A 27,204-nucleotide genomic window follows, 5' to 3' on the forward strand; every position below is an offset into this window, starting at 1 on the left:
AGTGTCACTGGTCAAAGCACATACTATTTCTGCTGCTGCTTCTAGATCTGTGTTCTTTATGACTCCCTGCTCCTGACATTTCCCTCTTCCTACCTCTCCTCTGTCTTCCTTGGCCTCTGCTCTAGCGGAAAGAGTGTTGTGTGTTTCTGATGTGTGGCAAGTAACCATGGAATGGAAATGTTAACATATGAGTTACAAACACAGGAGTCAGCAAGGACTGTACTGTGGTGTGAACACCCACCGGCAACTATACTGTGGCGTGAACGTCCACTAGCAACCCGGCAAACACCATGTCCACTTCTCCAGCTCACCTCTGGATTGGTACCAACATAGAAAAAACATGCTGAAACTAGTCTATTGTTCTTAACAATGCTGAGGATCTGCAACCTTCCTTGATTCCAGTATTTACAGCCAATTTAAATCTCTCACTGCCATTTAAGCCAATTTCCTCTTATTACATCTTCAGAGGAGATAAAAACAGTTGTTTAGCATTTCCCATTGTAAAAACCCTTCATATACATTTACTTGAAGAGTATTATTAAGCTCAAATTCAGACCAAATTCATATACTCTGTTTTTTTAATCCCTTTGATCAATGCTTGAAATTTGGTACTTGGAGCTAGCAGTACATGGTACATGAAATAGCCAGGGAAATGTCTTGCTAACCCAACAGGAGACCCATTAATTGTTTTGTTGGACATTAGCAAAGGCTCTGTCTTTTGAAGGGGAAAACTTTTGTAGAAGCTTTTTTAATTAGCAGAGTTAAGCTCTGAGAAGAGAGCTTAATGTCAAGGGAGAAATTTAAAGACAATGGAAGATAGTTGAAAAGTAACTAAAAAGAGCCCATATCAAGATGAACACGGAAAGTATCAACAATATAGAACACCTACTGTGCAAAGCATAGTACCAGGGGCATGGAAGTTCAAAAAGAATTCCAACTCCATGTTAAGGTGGCAGTCGGATAACTATTCCACATTTCATTCATTCATTCGACCATTTATTGAGTGCTTACTGTGTGCAGAGCACTGTACTAAACACTTGGAAAGTACAATTTGGCAACAGCTAGAGATAATCCCTATACAGCAACCAGTTCACAATCTAGAAGGGGGAGACAGACAACAAAACAAAACGAGTAGACAAGCATCAATAGCATTAAAATAGATAAATAGAACCATGGATACACGTGCATCATTAATAAAATAGAGCAATAAATAAATACAAATATATATAGAAGTGCAGTGGGGAGGGAAGGGGGTAGAGCAGAGGGAGGGAGTAGGGGTAATGGGGAGGGCTCAGTCTGGGAAGGCTTCCTGGAGGAGGTGAGCTCACTAGGGCTTTGAAGAGGGGAAGAGAGTTATTTTGGCGGATGTGAGATGGGAGGGCATTCCAGGATGGTGGTAGGACGTGGGCCAGGGGTCGACGGGACAGGCATAAACGGGGGATAGTGAGGAGGTTAGTGGCAGAGAAGTAGAATGTGCAGGATGGGCTGTAGGAGGAGAGAAGGGAGGTGAGATAGGAGTGGGCAAGGTGATGGAGAGCTTTGAAGCCAATAGGAGTTTTTGCTTCATTTGAAAGTTGATGGGCAAGCACTGGAGGTTTTTGAGGAGAGGAGTGACATGCCCAGAACATTTCTGCAGAAAGATAATATGGGCAGTAGAGGGAACTATAGACTGTAGTGGGGAGAGACAAGAGGATGGGAGATGAGAAAGGATGCTGATGCAGTAGTCCAGTTGGGATATTATGAGAGACTGTACCAGCAAGGTAGCAGTTTGGATGGAAGGAAAGGGCGGATCTTGGCGATTTTGTGCAGGTGAGACTGGCAGATTTTGGTGAGGGATTGGATGTGTGGGGTGAATGAGAGAGCAGAGTCAATCAAGGATGACACCGAGGTTGAGGGCTTGTGATATGGGAAGGATGGTAGTGCCATCCACAGTGACAGGGAAGTCAGGGAGAGAACAGGGTTTGGGAGGGAAGATAAGGAACTCAGTCTTGGACATGCTGAGTTTTAGGTGGTGGGAGGACATCCAGGTGGAGTTGTACTGAACGTAGGAGGAGAGAAGAGCCTGGAGGTAGGGAGAGAGAACAGGGGAGGAAATGTAGATTTGGGTGTCATCTGCGTAGAGATGATAATGTAGATTTGGGTGTCATCTGCGTAGAGATGACAGTTGAAGCCATGGGAACGAATGAGTTCACCAAGGGAGTATATTTGATAATAATCATGATAATAATATTAATAATAATTGTGGTATTTGTTAAGCACTTACTATGTTCCAGGCACTGTTCTAAGTGCTGAGGTAGATATAAGGTAATCAGGTTGGACACAGTCCTTGTCTCAGATAGGGCTCATAGTCTTAATCCCCATTTTATAAAAGAGGGAACTGAGGCACAGAGAAGTTAATGACTTGCCGAAGGTCACACAGCAGACAAATGATGGAGTTAGGATTAGAACCCATGATTGCATAGTAGATATAAATGAATGAATGAATATAAATGATAACATGTCTTGGTCATATAAGGGAAGAAACTAATCAGACAGTTCCTCCTGGAGTAGGTGGCTATAGAAAGTCTTTGAAGAAGGGAATCAGTGCTGGAAGTAAGCTAGTAAGAAGTAAACCTGAATTTGGCTTCCGTGTAAGGAAAAATCTAGGAATGAGATCCCCAGTCTCTGTAGTCTTCTGTCTCTACAGTTGTCAGGAATTGCAGTCCCACCTCACTCCACCCATGGTCCTGGAATGTGTGCCTGGTTTCTTCAATGACTGCCTGACTTTCTCCACTCCCCAAAACTCTACCAATGGTCACCCTCCCCCAACAGCAAAAGCAGTGTGGCCTAGTGGAAAAAGGACAGGCCTGGGAGTCAGAGGACCTGGGTTCTAATTCTGGCTCTACCACTTGTCTCCTTGGACAAATCATTTAAGTTCTCTGTCCTTAGTTATCTCAACTGTAAAATGAGGGTTAAGACTGTGGACCTCATGTGGGACGTAGACCGTGTCAAACCTGATTAACTTGTATTTATCCCAACACTTAGTACAGTGCCTGATCTATATAGTAAGTGCTTAACCAATACCAGTAAAAAACAATAACAAAAAAACCCCAAACAAACAAGCAAAAGCCCACTTACATCTGAGGTGATGGAATATTAGGGTTGCAGTGTGGCAGGCAGTTTAAAGTGGCTGGGAAAGACTCTGGTATTTCTCCCTAATAACTGTGGTATATAAGTTCTTACTATTTGCCAAATACTACCTACTAAGCAGTGGGGAATATATAAGATCGTCAGGATATACAAAGTCCCTGTCTCACATGGAGCTCACAGTCTAAGGAGGAGAGAGAACAGTCCTTAATACTCCATTTTAAAGGTGAGGCACAAAGAAGGTAAATGACTTACCCAAGGTCACCTGCAGACAAATGGTGGAACTAGGATCAGAAACCAGGTCTTTGACTCTCAGGGCTTGCAACAGCAAAGGAAATGGTATGTGGTTTGTCAGAACTGAGCAGGCTTGTGGGGGCATATTTTGGATGGGTAGTGTTGTTGGCAGAAATAGTTAAAAGTTTGGGAAATGTGAAAGACATATGTTTTGATAGAGCAGGGGTAGGGAAAAGGTAGGTAAGAGGGAGCCAGAAGGTGAGTCATAAAGACAATGGTTAAGAACTTTTGTTTATACAGTAATCAATGGGGAATCACTGAAGATCTTTGAGGATGATCAGAGTTTTAAGAAGTTGGTAAATGGGGCTATTTATGAGAGAGACTAAAGAGACTTGAGACAGAGAGATGAGTAAGTAAGCTGTTACTATTGTGCAGCTGGTAGGTTAGGCAATGGTGGTGAAGTAAAAAGTTGAGAGAAAGGGGTAGGCCATGAGCTATTTAGTGGGAGAATTGGCAAGATTTGGGACAGATGGGATATGACAAGTTAAAAGCAAAGAGTTGTCAAAGAGGACACCCAGTGTGCAAGCTTGTGCTGCAAGGAGGATGGTAGTTGTTTTGACAGTGAAGAAAAATCAGAAAGAGAGGGTTTAGGAGGAAAGATGACTTTAGTTTGAACCATAATAAGTTTACAATTCCAACAGGTGACTCAGGTAGAGATGTCCTAAAGGCAGAAAGAAGCTCTTAAAAGTGTTTCTAAAAGAATACTGGGTTACTATGATGAGACAAAAACTCCACCTGATCTCTTAATATCATACCGACTTAGCAAGTGCTTAAGAAATGCTTAGTTATTGTTACTTCACTTTTTGTGGCCACACCCAGGTTAATAATGATAAATTATTTTATTAAAATAATCTAGTTAATACTAATGCATGAAAAAATGAAAATGATTGCTTCATAACCACAATCGGGGACCATTGGTTTCCTTTTGCTGTGTAGTGGTTCCTAAGTATGGCCATGAAATAATCAGGTTGAGCCTTATGGGAAGAAAATGCCTCCTTTCTTTACTGGTTGTTGGGAATCTCATGTCCTGAAAGCTGAGAGTGACTTCTTGGCACTAGGGAGGCCCAGAATAAGGGAGTTGTAACATCCTTTTGTTGGCGGAGCTGGTGGTTTTTCTTGTTACCCAGATCTGACAGGAGCCAGTAGCGAAATAGTTACTCTCTCATTAATAATAGCAGCTGAAGGCTTGGTTTTCTGTCCAGGCTATTAGATTGTTAGCTCCTATAGGGCAGAACCATGCCTTTTACTTAATTTATCTTTTCCAAACTGCCTAATACAGAGGAGGATCTGCATACTAGAGTCCAGATTCCATGACTAGTGCTGATTGGTTTTAATCAAAAATTATTTTGTGAGAATCCAACCCAATGTAGAATTTAAATGTCAAAATAACAGTGAGTCAATGATAACAAAAATCTCATCTAAACCTGGGGACTCCTCAAGGAGAAAGCAGCTGGCCAGATTTACTCATTATCCCTGGAGCCACAGGACTAGACGTATTTTTGGAAATGCCTTATTTGGCCTAAATTTGTACAATGCAAATCCAGTGTTAGAATCGATTTAACATTAGGAGAGATCAACCCATGCAGTAAGAGTAATGTTTCTGGAGTCATGAATTCTAAATCCTCATACCATAGAGTCCATCCCAGGAGCAATGGTGTTAAACACCTGTCAGACTGACAAATAGCATCTTAGTCTATTCCAGTTCCCAATTTCATCCCTCTCTCTACTGTTATCCTAAGAGGCTTTGGGTCAGCTTCAGGGAAAGAGGGCAGCACAAAGTCACCAGCATCTTTCCTCAGAAGATGCCAATCAAAAAACCTCAACAAGCAATCAGGAGGCATATGGGAGGATTTAATTTACAGGAAAAAACAATCCTGTCAGCAATGCTGAGAAATGTTTTTGAGACCTTTCATGATGAATTGCTACAAAAAGTACTACTAGAATGAAATCCCCCAGAGTCTTTCCAGAATCAAAAGAGGAAAATCTTGGTGCTGTAGATCACTACTATATTTCTTGCCCACATAGTTTGTGTCACGGAATAGGTGTCCTGCATTAGTGATTGCATCTCCTTCTGTATGCCTAAATTTCATTCTGAGGAAAACTGATTTTTTCCAAGTTTGTGTTCATTATTAAATGTAAAAGACAATGTAATGTAATGGATAAAAAAATGTAATGGATAAAAAAAATATGGATAAAATGGACCTGGAGCCAGGATACCCAACTTCTATTTATCTCGGGTTCGGCTCATTCATAAACTGCGTGACCTTTAACAAATTACTTCTCCGAAATATTTTCTTCTTCTATAATTTTAGATAACATTCGCCTCTATCTTCTTTCAGGGATACCGTGAGAATATATATGGTGATTTATATGATGATGATTTATATGATGACACCTTGATGTCATCAGAAGTAAGGTACTAGAGCTAATGAAATTTAAGATGCAGCATTATATTAGTCAGCAGAGTTTAGTTTTTATGTGTACTTGTAAATCAAGGTAACAAATTTCCAAACTGTATCTACATATCAACAATTTGAACCCTAAAAAAAATTAAGAAAATTCCACAAATAAGCTTTTTCCACTTTACATTCTTTCACAATTCCACTGATTTACTTTAGCCTGTGTCTAATGATGCCTTTTCTTATTCTTAAGATCTTTTTCAATAGTACATCTCTTACATTATAACTTGCCCAATAAACTTGCTGTAGTTTAACTGTGGGGACAGCTCAACTTCAATTAAATGTTAAAATGCATCATGCCATTATTTCCCTAACATAGAAAAAAGGATGTGTTTACATTTTACCTTAGAAGTCTAAATTAAATGTTAAAAGGTGATTTCCTTTCAACCATTGTTGATCATTACAGACTACTCTGCATTTTCAAATGAAAAAAACAACAACAACAGGTGCCTTATCCTGGTAAAGTATTTAATACACATTTCAGAATAAATCAGTGATGCCTCTGTGTAATAATTGTGATCTGCATAGTTGATCCTGAAAAGGATCGTATTATTCCAGAAGCCAAGTTGGCAGATTGCCTAGTAATGTTAGGATTCTAGACAAAATGGGTCAACCACCCATCAAAAAAATCATTCCGTTCTTAAGAAAGGTGTGTCTTACCGAAACTGTAGACAAATGACATATTCAACTAATGGCCCCAAATGACAGGAACTTTTCATTTATCGGACCGATCAAGGGTCAGTAATCAATGTGGTGAGTGAACTCCCTTTTGTAAGAAGCAGAAAACCCATCAATTGTTTTTTCTAATTAAGATGAATATTATGCTGGTGAAATGAACCAAAAAGTTGTACGAAACCAGAAGTCCCCAAAGAGATCTGTAATCTACACGAATAATTGCAATGGAGTTTTAATTGGAGGAAAATGATAAGACTATTTATTTTCTTTTAGAAAAATAACGGTAATTCACACTGTGGATTTCTTAATAGTTCTGATGTAGTATAGTATCACCTAACCTAAAATTAGATGTTTTGCAATTGAAACACGTACAGAATTTTTAAAAAGACAAAAATGTTGCCAATTTTGTAAAAGCCAATTCCTAATTTTGTCACAGTTTTTTTAAGAAAACAAATCACTTATTATCATTTTCAGAGAAAATATTATTTCTTTTATTTAAGGGCTGAAGCTATGAGTATTCATAGAACTGCAAGTTTAATCTTTATTCATTAAGCACAGCTAGAAGAAATGAAGAGGGAATATTTTGTTAGGAATCCATTCATTCATGCATTCAATCATATTGATTGATTGTACTTTCACAAGCCCTTAGCACAGTGCTTTGCACACAGTAAGTGCTCAATAAATACGATTGGGAATGAATGAATGAATGAATGAAATTTGAGCACTTACTGTGGGTAAAGCATTTATACTAAGAGCTTGGGAAGGTATGGATTTGTGTGGATTGCAGGAATGTTCTGGGTCCCCACAGTTTTTACAGGGGCTATGCATCTTGAGATAAATCTTTAATTTGCATGTGAATTCCTGTCAGAATCGTACTTTTTTGTAACCTCATTCACTTTGGTTCCCCCGATACAGTACTTGCAAAGTGACTCGAAGCAGCACCACTATATTATTACGTGTCGACAGAAGATAATTTACCGAGGCAGGTAAATTGGGAGCATTATGAGAAGTAGCATGGCCTAGTGGTAAGAGCGCGGGCTTGAGAGTCACAGGTCGTGGGTTCTAATTCCATCTCCGCCACTTGTCAGCTGGGTGTGTTTGGGCAAGTCATTTAACTTCTCTGTGCCTTAGTTACCTCATCTGTAAAATGGGGAGGGATTAAGATTGTGAGCCCTGCGTGGGACAACCTGATAACCTTGTATTTACCGCAGCGCTTTAAGGGGTGCTTGGCACATAGTAAGTGTTTAATAATTACCATTATTATTATTATTACAATGCTGAAGCATTTAAATATAATAAAAAACCAAAAGCAGGTCACTATTATCATTCAGGATTTCCTTTCCCCGACCTGCTCCCCCCAAAAAAAGGATCCTCAAGCAAGGGACTTGGTACTTGTACTCTCCCAAGCATTTAGCTCAGTGCCTGGCAGCCTCGTGTTCAAGAAATGCCAGTGATTGATATGCTGATTCTGGCTGGGGGAGTTGTGCCTCCCCATGCACTTACTACAGTGCCCTGCCCACAGTAAGCCATCAATAAATGTTGTTAATGAATTGTACATCGCCTTGATTCTATTTAGTTGCCATTGTTTTTACGAGATGTTCTTCCCCTTGACGCTGTTTAGTGCCATTGTTCTTGTCTGTCCGTCTCCCCCGATTAGACTGTAAGCCCGTTAAACGGCAGGGACTGTCTCTATCTGTTGCCGACTTGTTCATCCCAAGCGCTTAGTACAGTGCTCTGCACATAGTAAGCGCTCAATAAATACTATTGAATAAATACTATTGAATGAATATTACAATAAACAGACACATTCCCTGCCCACAACGAGCTTATAGTCTAGAGGGGAAGACAGACATTAATATAAATATATGAATGAATAAATAATTAATTAAAAAGTGCAATTTAATTACAGTCAGAGCTGTATTTCTTTTGGAAGTAGGACAGTTACCATCCAACTGAGAAAATTCCCGAAAGTATTGATTGTTGAATTAGAGTATTTAAAAGTTTCGTTTTTATGCAGCTTTATGGACAAGGAATGTATCTGCAAGATCTTTTGTATAACTATCACTATCCCAAGTGCTTAGTACATTGTTCTGAACATATTAAGTGCTCAATAAATACTATTGATAGATTAAGTATGCATTTATGCTTTTATTTAGGTCACATGAGGATTCTGCTGGACTTGCAAACTTAGAAGTAATATATTGAATCAGTAGACATTTTATTTCACTAGTAATATGATCATCAAATTGACTCCAGGCTTGACTAGAGATCAACAAGCTAGTTTATTTTATCAAAAAGTTTCATCTTTCTTTTAAAGAAAATGGTCAGTAGTCTTGGGAAAACTGATTTTTATTTTTTATTTTCAAATCTTCCATGAGGAAAATGTTCCATGACTAAGCAGATGTGCTCTTCAGAAAATAAAGCCTGGAGACTTGTTTGACCTATTCTCCACAATAACCCATGACACCAACATGCTAACTTACCTAACAGAACACACCCATTTATGGCCATTTTTTTTTTTTTTTTTGCATTTCATTGGTAAGAGGACTTTTCTTGAAGTTTCTTTTCTCCTTCCCCCCTTTCTCTATCAAAGCTCTTCCACCAGCTTCCCCAGCTTTTCAGGTTAAGGAGAAGGTCAACACTTCCAGAGAGGGGTGAGGAGAGTGGAGACAGATGGGGGACACATGTGGATGAGCGCAGTATGAAGCAAAATTATTCAGCCTGATCTGAATAATCATTTCTTAAAAAGACTAGTAGTTGTCAGAGACACAAGGGCCAGTTTTAGAGGACGCCCAAAGGAGGAAATTGATTTAGGGACCACCATTAAGGTAGATCGTGGTGGGGCAGAGGCAGTTAAATATTTTAAAGGGCCCCACAGTTGGTTATGGTGCCTGTGGGAATGGGGACTTGGAGGAGGTCCTCAAGATAAATGTCTGAGACCTGGAGTGATGTTCTAGCTTTGGGATTTATAGAGTACTTCTACGTATCAGCATATGGAACACTGTTGTGTGCATGTAGCATGACAAAATGATGTCATATGGAATAAGAGGGACCGGGGAATTTTCCCCTGCCTCAGTGCTATGAAATGCCTGAACTCACCCCACAGAGAGGCCTAACAGGCATCTCATGTTTCAACTAGTTGGATGGAAAATTCCAATTTTCACAAATATTTAGCCAATGAAACAGTAGATAAGGCTATTGATTAAACAAACCACTGGGCCAGTCAGGAGAAACAACCCTCAATGTATAATAGGGGAAACATTTACTGTGTCTGTTGCCTCAGTTTTCAGAAAATCTGGCTAAATTGGACAGAAATAACTAATTGCAAAGAACCATATTGTTTCCTAGAAACCAATACCTCAACAATTTTTTCTGTTAAAAATCATGTATTCTGATTGTTTTCAAGGAGATTTGGTATTTTACAGTGCAGGTTTGTTGTGGACAGGGAATGTGCCTGCCAACTCTGTTGTATTGTACGCTCCCAAGTGCTTAGTACAGTCCTCTGCACATAGCAAGCACTCGATAAATAGCATTGAATGAATAAATAGCTCTTTTAAAGCAGGAAATTGTACATTTACCACTGATAGGTTAATGTAGTGATAACAGACCCACTGTTGTAATGTACAATTGGTCTTCTCAATATGCAACAGAGACAGAGACATATTCTTGATTGGAAGAGAAATTTAACCTGTCATACTGTTACTGTTTTTTGATTGAAATTACTACTCCAGTCTTGATCATTCTTTTTTTATTTTGTCTGAGGGAGATGAAATGTCATTCTTGTGCCTCTCTTCTTTTATATTTAACTAGTTATCCTTTATTTTTCATTTAATCTTGGCCCCTAAATGGATCCTTGACATTGATACTACTGAGAGGCTCACTGTTAGCAGGCAGGGAACAATATATTTTAGACTTCATCAAAGCAAAATGTCCCAGTGCTATTATCCAGTGGTTTGATCATGGTTAAAAGAACAAGTTTGTTCACAACAGCTTCACCTACAGGTTTCCCCCTTATCATAAAGCTCTTTTTTCTTCTTCTTCTATTCTGTGTTTGCAAAAGAAAAAAAAAATCTTCTGAAGAAAATTTACCTCACTGTTAACTAAAGACATTTTATTTTATTTTTTCAATCTGTTGTGACACTTTTTTTTACAAGTTTTCCTGAATTCTGGCACACCTATGCTTTGTATCAAAGGTAAACAAACCCCCTCAGTCTATATTCTTATTTTAAATCCTTCATTCTTTTATGCTGTATGCTTCTATGCATTATGCTTTTGAATAATCTCCTTTCAGAAGCAGGTTTTGAGTTCCTTCTGGGATTAGATGGAAAATGTTTCAACTGTAGTACTAAGAAGTAAGCCCATTTTTATGTTTGAATCTATGAACCAATGGAATATATTCCCAATCTTTTTTTTTGGTATTAGTTATATAGAACTATAGTTCTATTTCTTAATGGGTTTATGTGATTTCAAAATACATTTTGTGAAATGAAGAATAAACTCTTTTTTTTAAAAAAGGATACCCAAACCAGTCTCAAAAGAGAACTCTCCGTACCCATAGGATACAGAAATTGTTTGTTGAGAAATAATGTTTTGCAAAGACCCTTTTATAAAAGTTTTTATTTGATTGTGTGTTATAATCAAGTCTAGAAATGAATAATGCCTTTTCAGATTTAAAAACAGAATGAGAATCAAAAAGCCAAATTTTCATAGTATAGCATCTAGCTTTCTTAGAAGATATGATGTCTGCTTTTGGAAAAGAAACCATTTTAAATTCACAGCTACAGCAAAGCCCTGGGCAAACATAAATAAGGATCAATTTTTACACAATATAACAGTAAAAACAAGACTCTTACTTTTATTCACTTTTTCTCAATATGTACCAGATATATACTTTCTCTTTCCACTGATAGAATGTAAACCATATTTATGAGTATGTGTGTGTATATATTACAATGAATTATGCCAGAAAGCTCAGTGTTGTACACCCCGGGTTCACTGCAACCAAAACGGGAAAGAAAATCCTTATGTTTCTTTTGAAGCAACCATACCATTTTGAAAGAATTTTGGATGGCTTACAGGATTTGAATACAGTATTCATATGTTTATGCCTGTATAATCCGCCTTATAATTATCGGATTGCTCAATTCATTTACTAAAAATATTGTGTTGGTTATATCAATTTGCTTTTTTCTCCTTTGTGTTCAGTACTATCAAATATAGAAATAGCTCTTTACTTACCATTCTGGGAAAGATGAAATTTATCATTGTGCCATAAATACCCTGGAAAGCAAAGAAAATGTTATTAGTTATTATGCCTTCATCCACAGGGATCCTAACTGCCAAATACACTGCATCAGCAGCAACACAAAAAATGAAAGAAATCTATTGCAGAAAACACAAATCAGTGTTTTAATGCAGTTCTGAGCACATATTATATCAAAACATATGGTAGTCATTTTAGTATTTCTTTTATTGTAAGACTAATAATTATGCCTTTCATTAATACATTCAACTGTTAAGTAACTGTTCTTACAAGGTCAGTGGGAGCAGAAATTTTTTCCATAGAATAAATGACAGTAGTGAGTTAAGGGAATATTTCCCTTTGTGATATTGTGTCGAAAGGACTTGGATTATTATAAAATATGTGACAGGAGAGGGGTTAGCTGTGAATGAAAAGGATGGAGGTACAGTGAATAGATTGATGAAAAGATTGATGTTATAGTAATAATACTAATAATCATTGTGGCATTTGTTAAGCACTTACTATGTGCCAGGCACTGTACTAAACTCGGGTAATTAGAAGGTAATTGTATTGGACACAGTTCCTGTCCCACATAGAGGTCACAGTCTTCCCATTTTACAGGTGCTGGAACTGAGGCACAGAGAAGTGAAGTAACTTCTCCTAGGTCACACAGCAGACAAATGGCAGAGCTGGGATTAGAAACCAGGTCCTCCTGACTGCTAGTTCCATTCTCTATCCACTAGGCCACTCCTCTTCTCTAGGAACAAGGTGTGTGAATGGGTTGTAGAAGAAAATCAGTGAGGTGAGTTAGGAGGAGGAGATCTGATTAACTGCTCTAAAACAAAAGATAAGATTTTTCTGTTCTATGTGGAGGTGGATGGGTAGCCATTGGAGGTTCCTGAGGAGTGGACTGAACAGCTTTAAAAAAAGAAAATTATTTGGGCACCACAGTGAACTATGGAGTGGAGTGAGAAGAGGCAGGAAGCAGGAAGATCAGCGAATATCCTGATGCAGGAGGCAAGCAAAAACTCCTCACTAATGGCTTCAAAGCTCTCCAACACCTTTTCCCTTCTTACCTCACCTGGCTTCTCTCCTTCTAAATCCCAGCCCGCACACTCTGCTCCTCTGGTGCCTACCTTCTCACCGTCTCTCATTCTCACCTGCCCGACCCTTGGCCCACTTACTCCCTCTGGCCTGGAATGCCCTCCCTCCTCAAATCCGCCAAACAATCACACTTCCCTGGTTCAGAGCCCTACTGAAGGCTCACCTCCTCCAAAAGGCCTTCCCAGACTAAGGCCCCCTTTCCCTCTGCTCGCCTCCCCATCGCCCCGACTTACTCCCTTTGCTCTGCACATGGTAAGTGCTCAATAAATGTGATTGAATGAATACCCTCCTTCCCCCTTCATAGCATGTGTATATATGTACATATTTATAATTATTTATTTTTATTAATGGTATGTATACAGCTATAATTCTATGTATTTATATTGATCCTATTGAGGCCTGTTTACTTGTTTGGATGCCTGTCTCCCCCCTCCTAGACTGTGAGCCTGTTGTGGACGGGGAATGTCTCTATTTGTAGCTGAAATGTACACTTCCAAGTGCTTAGTCCAGTGCTCTGCGCACAGTAAGTGCTCAATAAATACGATTGAATGAATGAAGGAGTGAAAGGTGGGATTTGATAAATGCTTGGATTAGTGTGGTAGCAGTTTGGATGGAGAGGAAATCAGTGATTTCAAGGATGTTCTGAAGGTAAAAAGGATTTTGTGACAGATTGAATATGTGGGGTGAATGAAAGAGATAATTGGAGGATAATGACAAGGTAACGGCTTCTGAGACAAGGAAGATATGGTGTCGTCCAAAGCGATAGTGCAGTTACGAAGACAGGTTCGGATGTGGGAATATGGAGTTCTCTTTTGGACATCTTTAGTATGAAGTGTGGTGGGACATCCAAGAGAAATACAAGAAATAAAACAGTATTGTTCCATGAAAGGAACTGGCATTAGTAAGAAGATAATGTTTCATTAAAATGCATTGAACAGCTCAATCTTCAACCTTGGGCAACCACATATGTATTCTCAAAAGACTCCAACTGGCATTGAGAATGGGTGCATCACTGTGGGGTGGTGCTTATTTTACACTTACTATGTGCTGAGCACAGGGGTAGATACAAAATACTCAGGACAAACACAGTCCTTGTTACCCATGGAGTTCACAGTTAAAGGAAAAAAGAAAACGGGTATAGAATCTCCATTTTGTGGATTAGGAAATTAAGGCCCACAGAAGCAAAGTGACTTGCCCAAAGTCACCCATCAGACATATGGCAGAGTTGGGATTTGAACTTAGATCCTCTGACTTCCAGACCTAAGACCCGTATAAAGGGATCTGCGATGAAAAAGAAAAATCCAAGTTTTTTGAAATATAAAGACTTTTTTTTTTCTAAACGGCCTTTAAATGAACACTGTAGTTGAGATTACTAAGAATTTGAGTAGGCAATAAATATATGAACCCAGATTCCATAGTGATTCTGGAATTCTGGTTATGTGAAACTTTGGAGAATTGAGAATTTGTTAATTAACAAAGTAGAAGCTGCAATTATTTTACATATGAATTATAAGCCTTAATTACATATTTTAATGGAAAAAAATTAAGTGATCACAGTTTCCTTTATAAACAGAAATTGTTGTTACATAACCATACCCAAGTATTGCAACGTGAAATCGGAATGTTAGATAGTCTAGTGCACATTTTCTCATTCCAGTTTCTGAATCAATAAACAAAATCAAAGTATTTTTAATCAACAGTTCCTGAAGAGGGCAGCACGTTCTAGATGTTATTGAATTGTAAGCTCAAATGTGACAACTCTGGCTTTATTGTACTTTTAGTAGATCTTGAAAAAAAAATCTAGATATTTTGTGCGGGCAACAGTTCCCAATGATACAGTAAACTAGCAAAGTTCTAGGCAGATACAGACCAAGGTCAAAACTGTATTTGATTATTAAAAGAGAACATTCAAATTAGACACCTGAAGCGATGTATTTAGAAAGGGAACAACAAAATACCAACTCGGAAGAGTCCGTGCGGAATGTGTTTTATCTTTAATACTGTAGATAACTTTTCCTATTGGCAGTGTATTGACTGTCAAAACTACTAAAGGGGTTAGATTTAATTATCTCATTTCTTGCACATTTCATCTCAATTGCTATGGCAACATTCAGTTGCCTCAGCAGCAATGTACACTTTAATCAGATATTTCCTCGCTCATTTCTATGTGCACCATAGCAATGTACTCAAATTTACTACCAAGCCCTGATGAATCTGATAACACCTCTTACAATTTAATGGCCAAGTTCCCCAACACCCACACATGCAAATATGTCCATAAAGGTTGGCAGCTATGTGACGAAGGGTACAAGACATGATAAGAATGTATACTTTAGTTTTTCTACTTCACTGATTTTAATGCTATTTCTTCCACCACTCCCTTTTCTCAAGGTTTCCACCCATTCAAGAACTCAAGACAGCAAGCTACAAACAAGTAATCTGGTTTCTACAAGAGTCTCTGTCTATGACCTAAATATAGAGAGAATAATAATCATTGACTTTGTATACCTATCATTCCAGCCCAAACATCTCTCCCATAGGCCTATTTGCTTAATTTCTTATTATTTCACAATTTTTGAAATAAAATATCAACAAACTCTCAAATTTTCTTGACAGGGAAAAAAGAGAAAAATTAAACTTCTAAACAAGAAAAAAGTCTGGAAATAGAAAATTAGAAGAACTTAAAGGAAGCATTTAACAGGTAAATAAACTATAACTTTGTTTAAATGTAAAGGGACATTTTGCAGACCATATTAAGGTAATCAAAACAATAATAATTACTATGGTACTTATTAAGCACTTACTACATGCCAAGCACTGTTTTAAATCAGGTTGGATACAGTCCCTGTCCCACACTCTTAATCCCTATTTTACGATGAGGTAACTGAGGCCCAGAGAAGTTAAGTGACTTGCCCCATGTAACACACAGTAGACATGTGGAAGAACTGGGATTAAAATCCAGGTCCTTCTGATTCCCAGGCCCGTGCTGTATCCACTAAGCCACTGAAAATATGATACTTAACCATGGCCTGGGCTCTATCCAGCCACTTTCTTGTTATGTGAACTTGGGCAAGTCACTTAACTTCACCAAGTCTCAATTTTCTCATTTATAAAATGGGGATTCAATCTTTGTTCTCCTTCCAATTTGTACTGTGAGTTCCATGAGGTACAGGGACTATGTCCAACCTAATTATCTTGTATCTTCCCTGGCAGTTAGTAAGTTGGTACAGTGCTTAAAGCATTATGTGCTTAACATTTGCTATCATTATTATTATTATTATGATGATTTGACCCAAATGTAATTTTTCTGAATGTCAAAGACTCATTATTGTTATGTACATCATCACAGTAACATTGCTCCTTATGATAAAATGAGAAGAAATGTTGGTCTGGTAAAAACTTTCAACCTTGTTAAAGACTGTCTCTACTGTTGGCTAAATGTATTTTAGGAAGTGTTTAATGTATTTCAATTTTGAAAATAAAACTATTAAACAAGTAGGAAAGGATGCTGACACTTTTTAACTAGAGGCAGAATAAAAAATGTCTGACTGAGAAATTAAACAATCCCTTTCTCTATCTTTACCGTTAGCCTCCATTTTAATTTATTTTATTGTATATCTTTCCTTCTACATTGTCTGTTGCATTATAGTAATGTTGGTATTTGTTATGTGCTTACTATGTGCAGAGCACTGTTCTGAGTGCTGGGGGAGATACAGGGGAGATACAGGGTAATCAGGTGGTCCCACGTGGGGCTCACAGTCTTCATCCCCATTTTACAGATGAGGTAACTGAGGCATAGAGAAGTTAAGTGACTTGCCCACAGTCACACAGCTGACAAGTAGCAGAGCCTGGATTCGAACTCATGACCTCTGACTCCCAAGTCCATGCTCTTTCCACTGAACTATGCTGCTTTTCATCTCTACGGTATGCATGATCTCTACAGTAGTCTTCCCAGACATTTAATATGGTGTTCAGCACATCATAGATGCTCAATAAACACAATTGATTGACTGATTAGAATTTTCCTCTGTTGTAAACATAAATAGAAATAGATGATAGTTTGGGGATATCATCAGTCTTCACTAGACAGCTTTGCAGGTAAACACATTATGTATTGTAATAAAAATATAAATAGAGAGGCATGTATTTCTCTGGTAGGTTATTTATACAGAGCCTTCTTATTTTCAATGTTGACCACAATCTCGATCAATCAGTTATAGTTATTGAGCAGTTACTCTGTGCAGAACACTGTACCAAGTGCTTGGGAGAGTACAGTGTAACAGAGTGGATAGAAGCATTGCCTGACCACAAGGAGCTTACAGTCTATAGGGGGAGATAGACCTTAATATAAATAAATAAATTATGGATAAGCACATAAGTGTTGTGGGGCTGAAGGGAGGGGGAAAGAGTGAGAGACCACAATTAAATTACTTCTGGTTGAGGAACTACACATCATCAAAATGTCTATCTGTTCATTTGGCAACTACATATACACAGACCAAAAATGTAAAATTTCTACAATATATTCAAAGTTACATATGTATAATTTAAATACCATTTAAAGTGCAGGACTTACATTTTATATTAGTGTTAAACAGAATATTTTCACACATCAATTTTGGAGGTATCTTATTTATCTTTAGGTATGTGTTGAACTGTATTATTCACTAGTTAAAAGCAGTTTCACGATAAGAAACATCTTTATGCCAGGTTGAATATTCCATTTTATCTCTATTGAGGAGATATGGGATTCAACTATTTCAGAAAGAGCTTAGCTGGCAAACTGCATTGCTAATGAAGGAAGGAAGACAAGGTTGTAGGCAAGATAGAATGCTTAACTTGAAAATGCATGAGGTTTGATGTAAACATATAGAGAAAATTCTGCCTGGAGGTCTGCTGTGAGTCTAACCTTCAAAGAAAACAATAAGGGGAATTCTGCGTAGGTTGGATAAGTCCAAGATCACAGTTTACTAATGAAGTCGTATGGGTAATTAAGGATGCCGTGATCTTTATCTCGTTCTAATATGATACTGTGGTCTAGTGGAATGAGAACATTCAGAAGTCCCAGGTTCTAGTCCTGGCTCTGCCTCAGACCCACCTCAGTATTTCATCAGTAAAATGGGAGTACTAGTTCCTACCTCAGAAGGATTTCTGAGGACAAAATGAGGTAATAGTTGTGAAGCATTTTTGTTAGATAAAAACTCTTGGTATTATTATTTTTATACAGCAAAGTGGGAACCTGGGTATCTGAATTTATGTTACCCAGAAGGAAAAGAACCTAAGAAGGTAGGAAGCATTATAGGGATTCCAGAATGAGGCTTTGACATCTGCAATTTTCATTAACCTTGTGCTCTAAGAATCATATTATAGTTTATTGGTCAGCATGTCAGAAAAAGGAAAACTGAGGGGAGCAACCAAGACCCTAGTACTATTCATACATTGTAGAAAACCATGTGATATCATCAGTAGATTATGACTCAGACAGCTTTTAAACATATCTGTCTACCTAAAAAGTTCAGAATCCTGAGATTTACCTTTTGGAAGGTTATGTCAGAGTTGAGAACATCTATCTGACCCACTTCCCATCACCCATAAGTTAAAATAGTTTTTTGTAGTAGGTCCATTCTTATTTAACTTTTTTTTTAACCTTATCAGGCCAGAGGCTTAACGACACCCTGAAAACTCTTCCAAAGCAATGTCACATCTATTATTAAAAATAGTAACGCAGAAGTTACCTTATGTGACTATTGTACCCTATTATTGGAAAGAGCACTGCTCTGGGAATCAGGAAACATGGGTTCTTCTCATTCATTCAATCGGATTTATTGAGCACTAACCGTGTACAGGGCACTGTACTAAGCGCTTGGAAAGTACAATTCAGCAAGAAGTAGAGACAATCCCTACCCAACAATGGGCTCACAATCTAATTCTGTCTGTGCCATCAGTGGTAAGAGTTCCTGACAGAAGAACCATTTAGGTCATTCCACAAGGTGAATATGCTCAGTAGAATTCCTTAAAAAAAAAAAAATCAGGCTGCCTCTGATGTAGGTGGTAAATATCTCAGCAGCCACCTCTTCCTGAGTCCTGGTGCTACAGCACATCATTATCATCACCATCATAATAAATTACAACAAATAAATGTATTTAAGTGCTTACTATGTTTCAAGCACCATTCTAAGCCCTGAGGTAGATACAATCTAATCAGGTAGGACACCGTAGCTCACAGTCTGAATTCCTCATTCTACAGATGAGGGAACTGAAGCCCAGAGAAGTGAAGTGACTTGCTCAAGGTCAAACAGCAGGCAAGTGGTAGAGCTGGGACTAGAACCCACGTCCTTCTGACTCTCAGGCCTGTGCTCTATTCACGAGGCCATGGTGCGTCCTCCGGAAACCCACTTATGGAGTGCTCCTCCCCCAGTGTGCCCATAGCCTCTTAAACCTGACACTGTTGGAAAGCTGGTGTACTTCTAGTGCTGACAGCTTCCTCCGGTCTGCCACTCTCCGGTGAAGAGGGCTTCCTTCACTTTTCTGATAGTTGCCCCTCATTCTGTGGTTGAGGGATTAGGAGGATATCATTTCTGGGTCCACCCTGGCCTTTAGGGTTTTTGTAGATCTCGTTTCTACCTCACGTCACCTTTCATTTTTCCAGATTGAGGAGTTCTAATGTGTTTGGGTGACCCTTGTGTGGAAAAGTTTCTCTCACCTCACCCCATCCTTAGTCCATTCTGATTGCCGGTGGCTGTACCCCACCCTCCACCTTTTTCACCAACAGGAGGAAGGAGAGCTTAAGAAAAGGACATTGTTCCTCAGAAAACCCCAGCTTGTGCTACTTATGACACTAGTTCATGATGTTCTCCCAAGGAGTCTTTAAGGTGAAGTGAGAAAAGTTGCTTGAGAAAACCAAATGTGCTTTCACTGGTCTATCAGAACCAAAACCAATCAATCAAGGGTTTATTAAGCACTTGGGAGAGTGCAGTCCAACAGAATTAGCTGATGCACTTCCTGCCTGAAACTGGCTTGCAGTATAAAGTAAAGCTCAAATACTTCAAAGCCTCCCTGGATTCTGTGTCAGGGTGTGAGGAGATGGTCCTGGCTGCTCGAAGAAGGAGACCACTCTACAATTAGTAGCAAAACAGCATTGCCCCGTGCAAGGGAGATTTTAACTATAAAATTCCCTTCCAAAATTTCCCTTAGAACCATACACACAAGGTCATTATGAGGTTGTTGAAAACCATTGGGCTGCTGAACCCAAAACCACAGTTTTACCTGCCTCTTTAAGAAATACTGCCTGATTATGCCCAGCAGGTAATGTGCTCTGAATAATAGTTTTCTTAAGAAAAAAACAAAAAAACCCCAAACTACTCCTGCTGAGATATAGGGATGAACAGAGAGGCTGTTTTAAGCTGTTCCTATTTCTGTTCCAAAGAACAGAGACTGTGGGGAGAGCTATTCCACTAAGAAGATCTCCAAGAAAAATATTAATAACCTAGCAAGTGATTTAAGCTCCATTACCTGCCTCCTGCAGTCCGCATTATTTCATAAAGGGAAGGAATACCACACTCTCAAAACCAGCCCATCGCTGCTTTGCTAAAGTCAGAGTTCACTATTTCCCTTCACTTCAGGTTACCTTGATGTAAAATGGAAAAAGAAAAATACTTATTCACAGGAGTATTGTGAGGATTAATAAGCCATCAAACAAAGATGCTTTGGCACTTCAAAAGAAAGTCATTAAAATAGGTATTGCATACTGCGACTAGTATACTATTATTAATTTTGTAGCCCCTCTCCCAGGTAAGTTAGTATGCAGTTCTAGATGTATACAAAAGAATGAAGAGTAAAAATTCCTGCATTCTGGAAATTGTAAACTCTTATCCACTTCTGGAGATTGGAAACCTACAATAATAATAAAACCCAAACCTTTGCTGCAGTTTCATCAGATTAGAGGGGATGGAGAATTCTATCCTGCTTTTACCAGAATCCCTAATATTTCTTCCACCTAGCCTGGATATATTTCAGCCTGGTAACAGATTGGACATAAGGGACACTAAAGTGCCAAATCATTCAATCCAGACTCTCTCTCTCTACAGGCAAATTGCCTGATGGCAATTGGTTTGGGCAGTGGAGCTGCAGAATATGGTGAAGAGCCTCTGTCAGTACTGGATTTAGCCACCACCATTAACTTAACCAAACAGCAGTATTTCACCACTGTCCAGGATGTGGCAAAATCTCAGCTTGAGTTGTTAAGGAGATGGCATATTGAGCAGGAATTTTGCTAGTTTTCATTTTGAGCTATTGTGAAGGGACAGCCTAAATGAGAGAATAAACAGTTTCTAGTGAAGAGTAATCTAAAAGCCCAAAAGAGATTTGCAAGTTGGTAGTAATTGGCATTTGTTCAAGAACCTTAGTGGATGTCAGCAAGTGAGTGGGAATAGAGACTGCGTTACCCTTTCCCGTTTGAATTGGCCCTTCTACCAACAGCTGGAACAATGCCAGGGAAACTCGTGCCACTGTTCATCTTTTACTTGTTCTGTAGATGAAAAGAGGCTTTTGGCACCATCCTCGAACTCTAGATTCACTTAAAAATAATAATTGCTCAATTAAGGATCCAGAGCTTCTTTTCAGTACCCAGAGAAATTAAACGTTGAAGGGAAAATTACACATCATATGGGAATGCTCCTTGCAGTGAGATTGCTGAATAAGATAAAGAAAAACAACCAATTTAAAGATTATGATTACTAGCAAAGCGATCATACCTGAATCAAAGTGGTGTGGACTTTCTTTGTATGTCCAGAAATTATGAACCTTGTGTATGCATGTTGGAGATAAAGGTTTCCCCATATTTGGTTGAGAAGGTTTTCTGGTTTATTAATTTAGTGTTGGATCACATGAGGGGTCGGAAGATAGCTTCAGAACAGTTGAAAGCCTAATATGCAATATCTGCTTCTGGCAACATAAGAACCACTGAAAAATCTGTGCCTCTTGGATCATCAGAGACAACAAAAGGAGTTGGACCCATCCACAGAAAAGGCAGTGAAAAGGATTCATACATGCTAAAAGCCTCTGATACTAATGCTCTTGTTTTCAGTTTCAGTAAATACAAAAATTTAGTCTTTGATTAAAAAAGAAGAATGTTTCAATATTAAGATTAAAACTAACTATATGCCTACCCTACTCCGTATTTTCTCAGCATTCTACCCCTACTCTTTTAATCATTCTGATTACGGTTCTGCTCTGTTTCTGTCACAACTCTAATCTGAACCACCTTTTCCACTTAGCTACTGTCTACTAATGCTTTTCTTTTTACTTACCATTTCCTTTGATTGTCCTGTTTTTCCTCTCCTCCTGGATGAACTCTGGCTCCTCTGTGACTTGTTTCAGCCCTTTCCTCTCAGTAATAGTCCCCTTCTCCGTTACTTCCCTTAACCTCCTCTAAATCCCCCGCCTTCTCTCCCTTTTCAGTTCTCCTCCTTTTTTGTCTTATAGATTCCCCTTCTTCAGCCTGTGACAGAACCTTATGTATTCCTTAGGTAAATGTCAAACTCAGAATTACCTAGATGTCAACCTCTATTTCATAGCAACATGAGAAACAACTTGGAAATTGTTTCAAAAAGATTCTATAAGTCACAATTTTCACTAGCTCTCTTATCCTCTTCCCCCCAATTTTGAGAAGTTGGTCTGGTGAAGACTCAATAAAAATGAACAAAGTGATTCTGTTTCACATAAATATAAATAAATATTGCAGAGTAAAGGTACAATTAACAAAGAAAACAAATTAGCAGTGGAACCACAACACCAAACCAAACTTTGCAGTCCCGTTTATATTCCTTTAATCATATTTGCTTTTTCATATATTGTATTTGCTCTCTGACCACAGGAAGCAAAAGGGAGCAATGTGAGATCTGTGTTTGTTCCTGTGGAAAAGCCAAATAGGATTAGAGACTAGCTATAATTTAACATTTAGTAAAATATCACCATCCTAGTACTAAATTGTTACTGACCTATAGGAATTTTTTTCCTGCTTCATGCAAGTGGACACCTTGTTATACCCTTAACTGATTAAAACTTATTTTAGAGTTCTCAACAGAGTCATTCACAGACTTGTGACTTGCAAACTCAATTGGATGAGTGAGAGACATGCAGTAAGGTCAGGGTGGTCATTCCCAATGCACTGGAAACGAGTGAGGTGGTTGTGTAAGTACCAGAACATTCCACTTTCAATATTAGCTCCGCATGGCTTCCAGCTGTTCCGTAAAACCACAGAATAGATCCAGGCATGACTGTATCAGTGAAATCCAGGTCTAATTCAGAAAGACTGGATGGGTCCTACTGACTAGTCTTCGCTAACAGATGTGAACCTGAAGGGAGTGAGTCACAGAACCATTCAAGTCTCTGTAATTCTAAAACCAAAGGCAAATTTGGATGGGGCCCAACCTCTGAGTTCATAGCTATCCTAGCCAGGGATTTCCCTGGAGAATCCACACTCTTCTGAAGTGGTCCTTGGGTGTCTGCTGATTTCCAGGGCTGGTTTGAGTCATCGCTTCAGGGGACAATATCAAATGTGGCAGTGGCATGGCTCCTCACCAAGATGATGGGCCCCTGAGATCGTCCAAAAAATGATGATGGCCTGAGGACACCACAGTACAGCAGCTGCCCAGGACTTCCCCAAATCACTTTAGACTGTGAGCTCGTTATAGGCAAGAAATGTGTCTGTTTCTTGTTGTATTGTACTTTCATAAGCACTTGGAAAGTACAATTCAGCAATAGAGAGAGAGAATCCTTGGCCACAAGGGGCTTCTCAAGGACTTAGTGCAGTGCAGTGCATTGCACAGAGTAAGCACTCAATAAATATGACTGACTGACTGATTGATTGACTGACTGAATGAATGAATGAATGAATGAATACAGCCCTTCATGGCAGCGTCACTGGTTTTCACAGGGGTGCCATTAGGACAGAAGTGATCAGTTAGGGCATGAGTAAAGGTTAAGGAGTCCAGTTGGCCAGGGTGCTGGGTTGAAGGGGTACCCAGGGGTGATGAGGCAGAAACACTTCTTGTAAAATGTTGCATATAACTTCATTATGACATGATTCATGCAGGTACAACACACATAATGACATCATAAGAAAAGCGTGGGTGGTGCCCCAATTTTTGTCCCACCTCAGCATAGCCGAATAATTTGAAACCAGCTTGGTTGACTCTCGGGACCATTAGGAGGGTCTAAGAGTAAGTCCTCCAAAGGGCATTTCCCTCTTCAATAAACCATCAAGTCCTCCTGCCAAGGCCTGGGAGCTCTCAGCTTCCAGTGCAGGGAAAAGCAGGCATAAGGTTTGTAGATTTTTTTTTCCTTTTGGTGGGAGGCCTGAAACTAGAAATGCTTTCCAAGTCTGGCTTAACATGCTGTGAGCACTCACTACAATTCCTGTTGCTGCTGGTGATTTCATCCATCTTTTCTGTCACACCCACTCTGTTTCAGGGTTTTCACTAAGTAATAATCAAAGATAAATAGCATGGGAAGATAAGCTGTTTTTGCTAAAGGCCACTTTATTTTGATCTTCCTAACTTTTTGATTTTTAAAATACCAAACTATCAGATCACCCTTTTATAATGATATTTGCAATACTTTATTTTATCTCAATGAAGAGTGTTTGCTTCAATTCTCCCACACATACCACTGGACTTTAGAAACTTCCCAAATAGTCATTTTGAGTATTATTATTCTTTCTCTCCCCCTTCCTGCAACCCCACTGAATATTTCTGTGTGATTCTCACTCTATACTAAAACCAGGTGGACTGAACTGCAGGGAGGGTCACTGTAGTGATCAATGAGTTCATCTGTTGGGTTGAGTCATTGATCACTCTGAATAGATTTGCAGATCTCTGCTCTGTCCGCTCAAGCAGTAACTTTTGCTTTGCCTGCCTGTTTTTCTGGCAGTACTAGATTTCAAGAGAAGTTCAGAGACTGGGTAAGAAGGTTAGGAAGGTCTGATACAAGATTGCCTCTGCCGGTTTTCACCTCAGATAACACCATACCATGACTTTAGTTATCCTTTGGGCAGATCTCTAGGAGGGAACCTTTAGCATATAATATGACATACTGTGGCTATCTACATTAGCATTAATAGAATTGCAGCTACGTAAATATGTTTATAAAAATTCCAACTGGCACTTACTTTAAAAACAAAACAAAAACATGTTCTCCCTCTCTTACCTTCCAGTAATAAAATGAATTAATTTTTACCCCTGGCCACAGAGATGAATTTCCCTCATTCTGAATCAAAAACATAAGAAGATAGCCAAAAAACTAGGGAAGGCTTTTTAAATTTTTTTTCCTATAATTTCTCAGAGTGTGCCAGACCATTACTTCAGCCAGACTTTTATGAAGGGAAAAAAAAATATTCCATTCATTTCATCATATGCATATGTGTAAAAATGTAGGAACAAAGTACTCTGCTTATTCACTTCCACTGCCCATAGATATTTGAGCTTTAATGGATTTTTCAACTCTTTTTTGCAGTTTCATCATGTAGAAATACCAAAAAAAAAACCAGTTTCTCTAAAAACTACCTGAAAATTTAAACAAATGACTCTGAAATTTTGCATTGGTAATCATTCCCATTGTAAGCCCCATTTTGTTTGGTGTCTTTCCTTTGTTAAATAACCATGCAGTCTCTCAGACATTTCTCAATTTCTTCCCGCGTACAGCCTGCCAACTGCTGTGGTGTGCTGGCTCTGTTTTTAAATTCCTCATTGCACTGGCTAGCCCAGTAATCCTCAATCTTCTTTGGCTGGGAGCCACTTTATAAGTTCAAACAAGCCACATGAAAATTTAGTGCATCCTAACCTATGAAACTGGCTTACCACTAATGGACAGCAAAGTGGGTCAGGTAGGACAATGCCGCCTTACTGACTCTCACAGGATCTAGCAAGCTACTCAACTGCTTCTCAAGACCCTGTTGCCAAGCTCCTTGTGGGCAGGGAACATGTCACCGCTGTATTTTGTACTTCCCACATGCCTTAAACAGTGCACTATCCCAAGTGAGAGCTCAAAAAATACTATTACTCCTATTACAAGCCACAGATTGGAGACCACCATATATTTTACACATTTTTTCCAGTAATTTATTGCATTTTTGCATAATGTTTAGCATGCATTTTATATTTATTAACTTAATTTCACATGTTTCATTCTAAAATCTTGGCCCATCCAAAATAATTAGCACACCCTATTTCAATAGTGTTCTATGTTCAATATTCAAGGCCACAGTAGTTTAGGAGAGTATTAAGGCATCCACAGGCAGTAGGCCACCCTCTCAACATTTTTACCCATAATTAAGGGGAGTTCTGAGGACATAATTCCCCTGTCTAGGGGATTTACTCTGTCCTCCCTGTCCTTAATACATTTTTATGGCAAATCAGACATTTAAGAAAGTTCATTAACCTTTTTCAGGCCTGTGAGAAAGGGAGAAAAAAGAACTCACTGAATTGCCTTTCTTAATTTTCTCCCTAAAAAGCTCTTGAGCCTCTAAATTCTTCCAGATACTCTTGTAACTTGTTCTTTTTACTGCTTTCTTTCAGGAATCATGGAAGCGTCAAGGATGGAAAGTCTATCTCTGTCTCTTCTGTCCATTTGGTTTTTACTCTTCTGAGCAGTGCTATCTGTCTCATGACCTCTGTCCTACTTTGCCTTTCCTTATCACATTTTATCTCATTCCAGTCCATTCTTGAAAAGTTCTTGAAAAGCACTCTTACCTCCCGGTCAAACATTCCCCCAAATTCCATGTGTCTTATGGAATCTTTCCTGGTTAGGAAGAATCAAAGTGGTACTTTTCCTGAGTTCTACCAATTGTAAAACATTAGCAGTGTACTCAGCCTTTTTTTTTTCTTTAATAGTTAAGCATTTATTATGTGCCAGTCACTGTTCTAAATGCTGGGGGTAGATACAAAGTAATAAGGTTGAACACCCATTTTGCAGATGTCCCTACTATTCAATTCCTGAGAATTGTGTATTGTATTTGAAAAATTACTCAAATGTCCATCGAAGCAGAGCCAGGAAATATAAACAGGCAGATGGCCCATACCTGAAGAATGAAACTGTAGAGAAAATGCTCCATTTCAAACTTGGTATTAGCTAGCTGTTGTCAGCTTGCTAGGGACTAAGGGAGCAGGATACCTGCAGTGCCACATTTCAGGTATTATTATACCTTTCTATTGGATAGCTATGCCTGAGGACTTTGAATGTCAAGGTCCGCACCACTGTTCTTCATCTTTAGGAGAATCCGGTGAAAATGCTTCCTGCCTATCTGAA

General features: G+C 38.8%; 1 protein-coding gene across 32 annotated transcripts in view; it reads right to left on the minus strand.

Moving 5' to 3' along the window:
- The window catches only part of ADGRL2 (adhesion G protein-coupled receptor L2), a 701,088-nt gene that overhangs the window by 244,066 nt on the left and 429,818 nt on the right, over positions 1-27,204 (minus strand). For all 32 annotated transcript variants that reach the window (XM_039911908.1, XM_039911906.1, XM_039911911.1 and 29 more), the window contains exon 5: positions 11,793-11,834. The gene's annotated coding sequence lies outside the window, so the exon portion shown is untranslated. The remainder of the gene's footprint in view (positions 1-11,792; positions 11,835-27,204) is intronic.

The sequence above is a fragment of the Ornithorhynchus anatinus genome, chromosome 4 (genome assembly GCF_004115215.2).
Source record: "Ornithorhynchus anatinus isolate Pmale09 chromosome 4, mOrnAna1.pri.v4, whole genome shotgun sequence".
Taxonomy (NCBI): domain Eukaryota; kingdom Metazoa; phylum Chordata; class Mammalia; order Monotremata; family Ornithorhynchidae; genus Ornithorhynchus; species Ornithorhynchus anatinus.